Source organism: Lissotriton helveticus, chromosome 3_1, assembly GCF_964261635.1.
Source record: "Lissotriton helveticus chromosome 3_1, aLisHel1.1, whole genome shotgun sequence".
Classification (NCBI taxonomy): Eukaryota; Metazoa; Chordata; class Amphibia; order Caudata; family Salamandridae; genus Lissotriton; species Lissotriton helveticus.
The window spans coordinates 1,004,552,950-1,004,560,472 of NC_136061.1; the positions used below are offsets into that span (position 1 = coordinate 1,004,552,950).

At 44.0% G+C, this 7,523-nt stretch overlaps 1 pseudogene; it reads left to right on the forward strand.

Moving 5' to 3' along the window:
* LOC144825551 (28S ribosomal RNA) overlaps positions 1 to 6,434 on the forward strand; it is a 9,973-nt pseudogene extending 3,539 nt beyond the window's left edge.
* Positions 6,435 to 7,523: the final 1,089 nt, after the last annotated feature.

Consider the following 7,523-nt stretch of genomic DNA (forward strand, 5'->3'; position numbering starts at 1 on the left):
TACTGCAAGCATCAAATGTTTCTGAAAATGACTCTTGCGATGAACCAGAGGTTACAGTGGAAGTAACAACAGAAAAGCACAGAGACTTTATCAATCGAAAACGTGCGTAAAAAATCAAGAACTTTGATGAACTCAAGACAGAATATCAGAAATCGAGAAGTATACTCAAAATGTAGAGCAGCATGATGCTGCTATGGATCTGATGGATGAGGTAGTGACTTATATCGCAGAAAACACCACTGATATAAGTCCTCAACTAGCAAGAGTAACAACAAATGAACCAACAAGTGAAATCAATAATGAGCCAATGAACTCTGCTCAAGATGAGCACCAGAATGCCTCAGTAGGAGACAAAATAACAAAAAAAGACAAGAAAAATTAAAGGCTTAATCGGATGCACAAGAAAAATTATGGAAAAGCAAATGGCAGCTATAAAGAATACCAGGCAATGTTTAAAAAAGACAAAAAGAAAATTGCCAGGATTATCACTGATGGGGCAGAAGATGCCACTTGCCAAATCAGTGCTGATGAAATCTTTCAATACTACAAAAGCATAATTGAAAAAGAAAACAAGAAGAACCCTAAATTCATGCCGATTGATCGGATACCAGAGGACTATGAAATTAGAAGTCTTTGCAAAAAAATAACACTCGCATTCACATAACTATCACACATTGTTTATTGATGTCCTGCTAATTATATTTCAATTCTCAGAACTGTTCGTAGACAATCTTAAAATTGTTGGAACAGTACTGTAATGTGTACTATCTCTGGCCTATACGTGATTCCAGTTCCAGTGAGGACAGCGTACAGTGTGGCTGTACTCCGGAGCGAAAGAATGTTGTATTATTGGAAGCAAAACCGAATTGACGATGATGGACAGCATAATAACCCAGAATGAGCCACCGCAAGGTGGTACAGATTAACTATGACTCTCTTAACCTATTCTCGGTTGTAGTGGCCTTTATCTCCCAGTGGTCCCGCCGATAACTGCCTCTGTAGTGCTAGACTCTGCGTAGAGAAGCTTACAGAGACAGGCCAAACAAGGTTCTATCTTGGCAGCGAGCGTGATAGTGAGAAATGGCGAAGCAAACAAACCCATTCCAGATGGGGTAGTTCCTGGAGAATAAAACCCCCTTTAAGATGGCGTAAGGAGGTGCTGTCTTTCCCAGAAATCATTAACCCCCTGACCGAATTTGACAAATCAGCACTAGCTTCCAACGATGCAACGAATAACAACGATTCACATCACGATATAGGCCTTAGTACACCGTTTATAGCAGAAGTAGACACAACAGTAGACCTCAGCAAATCCATCGAGTTTGTAGCTACCTCAGCCAAGAATGACATTGGTACAACAAACTTTGAAAATCTACCCGATGTATACGAGGTCAGCGAAAATGCAATAACAAAGAAAAGTGATTACACAAAAAAAGTCACTTATTGGAAGTACCCAAACTAAAAATATAAATGTGACTTATGTGGAGACATAATGGGAACTTTTAAAGAACTGAGAAAACATGTCTCCAACAAACACAAAGGCTTCTATCTTAAAACGTACTGTTCAATATTTGATAAAGAAGCCGAATACCACAATATTGCATGCCAATATGCCAAATGTAAAGGAAGACCTCAAAAAGGAGAGCTGCCATTCCTGTGCAGCTTCTGTGACCTCAGATTTGGAACAAAAATTGGTGTTTCTCAACATGCTAGGCATGCGCAAAATAAGGCTAGACTAGCAGCTCTAGCAAGAAGCAAACCGTCAAAACTATGGTCACAGGAAGAAATACTGCTACTAGCAGAATTAGAAAAAGTATATGAAAATAAGAGGAATATTAATGCACTGATGGTTCCACATTTTGACAATAAAAACAGAAAACAAATCACAGAAAAAAGAAGAGATAGAAGAGATAAAAGCAAAAAATCTGCAAATGATGTACTGCAAGCATCAAATGTTTCGGAATATGACTCTTGCGATGAACCAGAGGCTACAATGGACGTAACAACAGAATAGCGCAAAGACTTTATCAACCGCAAACGTGGGCAAAAATCAAGAACTTTGATGAACTGGAAGACAGAATCACAGAAATAGAGAAGTACACCCAAAACGTAGAGCAACACGATGCTGCTATGGATCTGATGGATGAGGAAGTGACTTATATCACAGAAAACTCCACTCATATAAGTCCTACACCAGCAAGTGTACCAACAAATGAACCAGCATGAGAACTCAATAATGAACCTATGAACTCTGCTCAAGAGGAGCACCAGAATGCCTCAGTAGAGAACAAGATAACAAAAAAAGACAAGAAAAACGGAAGGCTTAATTGGACGCACAAGAAAAATTATGCCAAAGCAAAGGGCAGCTATAAAGAATACCAGGCAATGTTTCAAAAAGACAAAAAGAAAATTGCCAGGATTATCCCTGATGGGGCAGAAGATGCCACATGACAAATCAGTGCTGATGAAATCTTTCAATACTACAAAAACATAATTGAAAAAGAAAACAAGAAAAATCCTAATTTCATGCCGATTGATCGGATACCAGAGGATTATGAAATTAGAAATCTATGTAAAGAAATAACACTGCTCGAAATAACTCATGCCTTTGAGAGCTCCAATTTAAAGAAAGCAGTAGGGCCTGATAAGATTGGTCTGAATGACTTGTATAAAGTACAAAGCAAACATCCAACACTGCTGCCCAGAATTCTATCGTCTTGGTTGGTGATTAGAAGAGTACCAGAAATTATCAAAAAGAACCAATCAATTTTGATACCCAAGAATGTACCGATTAGTGAATTAAAAAAAATTAGTAACTGGCATCCAATTAGCATCGGAACTGCATTCATGAAGTTATTCACAAAAACATTAACGAAAAGACTCTCATTTTTTGTTGAATTGAATACGAGACAAAAAGGCTTCATAAAGGTGAGAGGTTGTCTCGAGAATCTGACTCTCCTGCAAAATATCATAAAAGGGGCACGAAAAAACAGTCACTCATTAGCAGTTCTGTTCATAGATATATCGAAAGCCTTAGACTCTGTCAGCCATGGTCACATTATACAGAGTCTCGAAAGCCAAAGAGTTCCATCATACATCAGAGACATAATAAAAGACCTATACACTGACTCAACAACATCTTTCATGGGAAAGAACAACAAATCAACTCCTGAAATAACAATGAAATCTGGGGTCAAACAATGTGACTCTTTATCCCCACTACTATTTAACATTGCCATGGATCCTCTAATCTGTGATCTTCAGAAAAATGGCAAGGTCTTCACATTTGGATCAGATGGTCTTATTGAGCAAATCACCACTGTCACCTTTGACGATGACATCGCAGCACTAAGCAGTACATGGGAAGGAATGAGTACAAATCTGAAAATCATTGAAAAGTTCAGTAAAACCACAGGATTACAACTTAATGTGAAAAAGACACATGGATTTTATATCAGCCACCATAAAGATAAGATCCTGGTTAACAACTGTAAACCATGGCAATTTGAAAAAGAAAATATTCATCCAGGAGAAAGTGAGAGATATCTCGGATTGAACTTTGATCCACACACTGCTCATACAAGCAACAACAAAATTAATGAGGTTCTTGTCAATTGGGCTCAACAACTTGATAATCTACCACTTAAGCCCACCCAGAAAATAGAAATGTTGTGCCAGTACTTGGTTCCTAAACTATCATTCAAATTGGAAATTACAGGAACAGAAGCAAAAACTTTAAATGTATGTCAAACACTTTCTACACCTTCCTGCATACACATGTGATGGTCTCCTATATTCAAAAAGATCATTTGGGGGCCTCAGTATTCTAAAACTATGTACACAAATTGGTCTCAATAAAGTCAATAGTTTATTGTATCTCAGGGCAGCTGCAGACCTGTACATAGTGCATTCATTCATGTATGCAGGAGCAGATATGAATGAAAAAATTGATAACATCATCAAAAAAACAAACTTAACATTTTAGGCAGTAACTTTCTGAGTTATGATTTGAATTTGTTAGCAACATATGATTGGAGAAAAGAAGAGTTTGAGAAATGGACAAATCTCCCTGTCCAAGGTGATGGTATAAAATGCTTAGCAAGTAATCCAACCTCAAACTTCTGGATCAGCAGGCATAACAAAATGAAAGAAAACCAGTACATAGCTGCGCTGATGCTAAGAGCAAATGTTCTATATACCAGAGAAACCATCACTAGGGGGAGAAATCGTGCATTTACTACATGTAGGTATTGTAATGATGTTTGTGAAACAATTTCTCATATTTCAGGCGCTTGTCCTAAAACTAAGGACATTAGGATAAAAAGACATAATAAAATTCTGGAATTGCTCATTGATAGAGCAAAAAGGTGTGGTTGGATGACATACAGGGAACCTCATGTTAAGAATAATCAAGGAGAACTACGAAAACTAGTTGTAGTGTTTACCAAAAATGGTACAGCTGTAGTGATTGATGTTTCAATTCGTTATGAAAATTCTCAGAATTCCCTTGAATTAGCGTTTGAGAGTAAAGTGAAATACTATCAGGATCTGTCACAGCAAATCAAATACCTCACAAAATGTAACACTGTTACATTTCATGGCTTTATCGTTGGATGTCGTGGTATTTGGCCTCAATGTAATGATGTTGTTCTTGCTGATCTAGGTCTACAAATGGCATTTCCATTCAAGAAAAATGTTTGCCTGACTATATTTAATGGACACTCTTAAAATGTGCCACGTATTCATGGACAATTGAGTATCAAGCTTATACTGAGATGTACACTTTCTTGCAGCACACATGTCACCCTTACAAAGCATAATATTTTAACATATAGGTTTATAGTTGGCACAAGTGTTAGTATAGATGTAAATTTTTATAGATGTGAATTTTTCTAGATGTGCTTTTTCTAATTAGATGTGCAATTTGTAGATGTGTATTTTTGTTTTATATATATATGTGTGCCTATAAAATGTAGATATAGTGTGTACATCTTATTGAAATGTCTTGAATGATGAATATGTCTCAAATAATCGCCTACTCATAATTATCACACATTGATTATTAATGTCCTGCTAATCATATGTTAATTTCTCAGAACTGTTCGTAGACAATCTTTGGAATAGTACTGCAGGGTGTACTATCTCTGGCCTTTACGTGATCCTGTTCCAGTGAGGACAGCATTTGTGGCTGTACTCCGGAGCGAAAGAATGTTGTATTGTTGGAAGCAAAACAGAATTGACGCTGATGGGCACCATAATAACCCCGAATGAGCCACTGCGAGGTGGTACAGATTAGCCAAATGCCTCGTCATCTAATTAGTGATGCGCATGAATGGATGAACGAGATTCCCACTGTCCCTACCTACTATCTAGCGAAACGACAGCCAAGGGAATGGGCTTGGTGGAATCCGTGGAGAAAGAAGCCCTGTTGAGCTTGACTCTAGTCTGGCACTGTGAAGAGACATGAAAGGTGTAGGATAAGTGGGAGGCCCTCAGACCACCAGTGAAATGCCATTGCTCTTATAGTTTTTTCACTTACCCAGTGAGTGGGGGGCGAGCACCGTGGGGCTCTCGCTTCTGGCTCCAGGCATCCGGCACCCGCGGGGTGCGACCCGCTCCGGGGACAGTGGCAGGTGGGGAATTTGACTGGGGCAGTACACCTGTCAAACGATAACGCAGGTGTCCTAAGGCGAGCTCAGGGAGGACAGAAACCTCCCACGGAGCTGAAGGGCAAAAGCTTGCTTGATCTCGATTTTCAGTATGAATACAGACCGTGAAAGGGGAGCCTCATGATCCTTCTGACTTTTTGGGTTTCAAGCAGGAGGTGTCAAAAAAGTTACCTCAGGGATAACTGGCTTGTAGCGGCCAAGCGTTCATAGCGATGTCGCTTATTGATCCTTCGATGTTGGCTCTTCCTATCATTGTGAAGAGGAATTCACGCGTTGGATTGTTCACCCACTAATAGGGAACGTGAGCTGGGTTTAGACCGTCGTGAGACAGGTTAGTTTTACCCTACTGATGATGTGTTGTTGCAATAGTAATCCTGCTCAGTACGAGAGGAACAGCAGGTTCAGACATGTGGTGTATGTGCTTGCCTGAGGAGCCAATGGGGCGAAGCTACCATCTGTGGGATTATGACTGAACGCCTATAAGTCAGAATCCCCCCTAAACTGTAACGATACCGCAGTGCCGTGGAGCCTCGGTTGGCCTGGGATAGCCGGCCTCTCTCGGGGGGGCGGTGCGTAGAGCCTCTCGCTTGGGGACCGGAGCGCGGATGGAAGGGGTCACCTCCATCGCCCTTAGTGTACCGCATGTTCGTGGGGCACCCGGTGCTAAATCATTCGTAGACTACCTGATTCTGGGTGTTTTGTAAGTAGCAGAGCAGCTACCTCGCTGCAATCTATTCAAAGTCATCCTCTGAGCCAAGCTTTTGTCTCTCCGTGCATGGGTGCCCGCGGACGCCTCCCTCCACTATACCCAGGGGTGGGACCCTCTGCTGCCAGGCCGGTGGGAGGGATGCGGAGGGGGTAACGCGGGTCCGCAGGAGGCTGCCTCCACCACGTGCCCTACGGCACAGGGGCCTCCCCTCCCATCCCTGCCCCACTGCGGTGTGGGGACGTGGACCACCATCCCCGTGGGGCAACAGGGTGACAGTCAGGCAGGGAGGTGAGCAGCAGCCACCCAGGGGAAGGAGCCTCCAGAGCGGCTGCCTCGGTACACCCGGCCACTCTCGCCGGACTGCAAGGGCAACTGGGTACGGCACCCTCCCAGGCCATCTGGGCACTGGGTCATCCCGGGCCATCTGGTCACCTGGCTGCACGACCAGATGACCCTGCGGGTAGAGTGACCAGATAGCCCTGTGGGCTGGGTGACCAGATGGCCCTGTGGGCAGCGTTACCAGATGGCCCTGTGGGCTGGCGGCCGGGCTAACTCCAATTTTTGTCCTTACCCAAAATTCTATAAGCCCCCTACACTTAATAGTCAAGGAAAATGGGCTCCTCAGGCAGGCCGTTGGGGAGAGGATGAGGCCTGGGCTTCACCCTTCTTGGTTCCAGCCGAGGGTCTGGGTGCTGGGGACAGAGGCCCACTGGGGCCCGTGGAAGCTCTCCTCGGCCTGGCTAGGGCTCGGAAGCTGGGACCGGGCCCAGGGTTTAAGCTCCATCCGGCAGGCCCCGGGATGCGTGAGCACCCCATCCTCCAAGCCATCAGAGGGTCTGGGCGCTGGGGACAGGGATCCACCGGGGCCCGGGAGGGTCTCCACGGTCGGGCTAGATCTCAAAAGCTGGGACTGGGCTCGGGGCTTGAGCTCGGTCCGGCAGGCCCCAGGGTACATGAGCCCCCCATCCTGCAAGCCGTCAGAGGGTCCGGGTGCTGGGGACGGGGTCCACCGGGGTCCGTGGAGGCTCTTCCCGGCCTGGCTAGGGTTCGGAAGCTGGGACCAGGCCCAGGGCTTGAGCTCCATCCGGCGGGCCGCGGGGTGCGTGAGCCTCCCGTCCTGCAAGCCAGCCGAGGGTCCGGGCGCT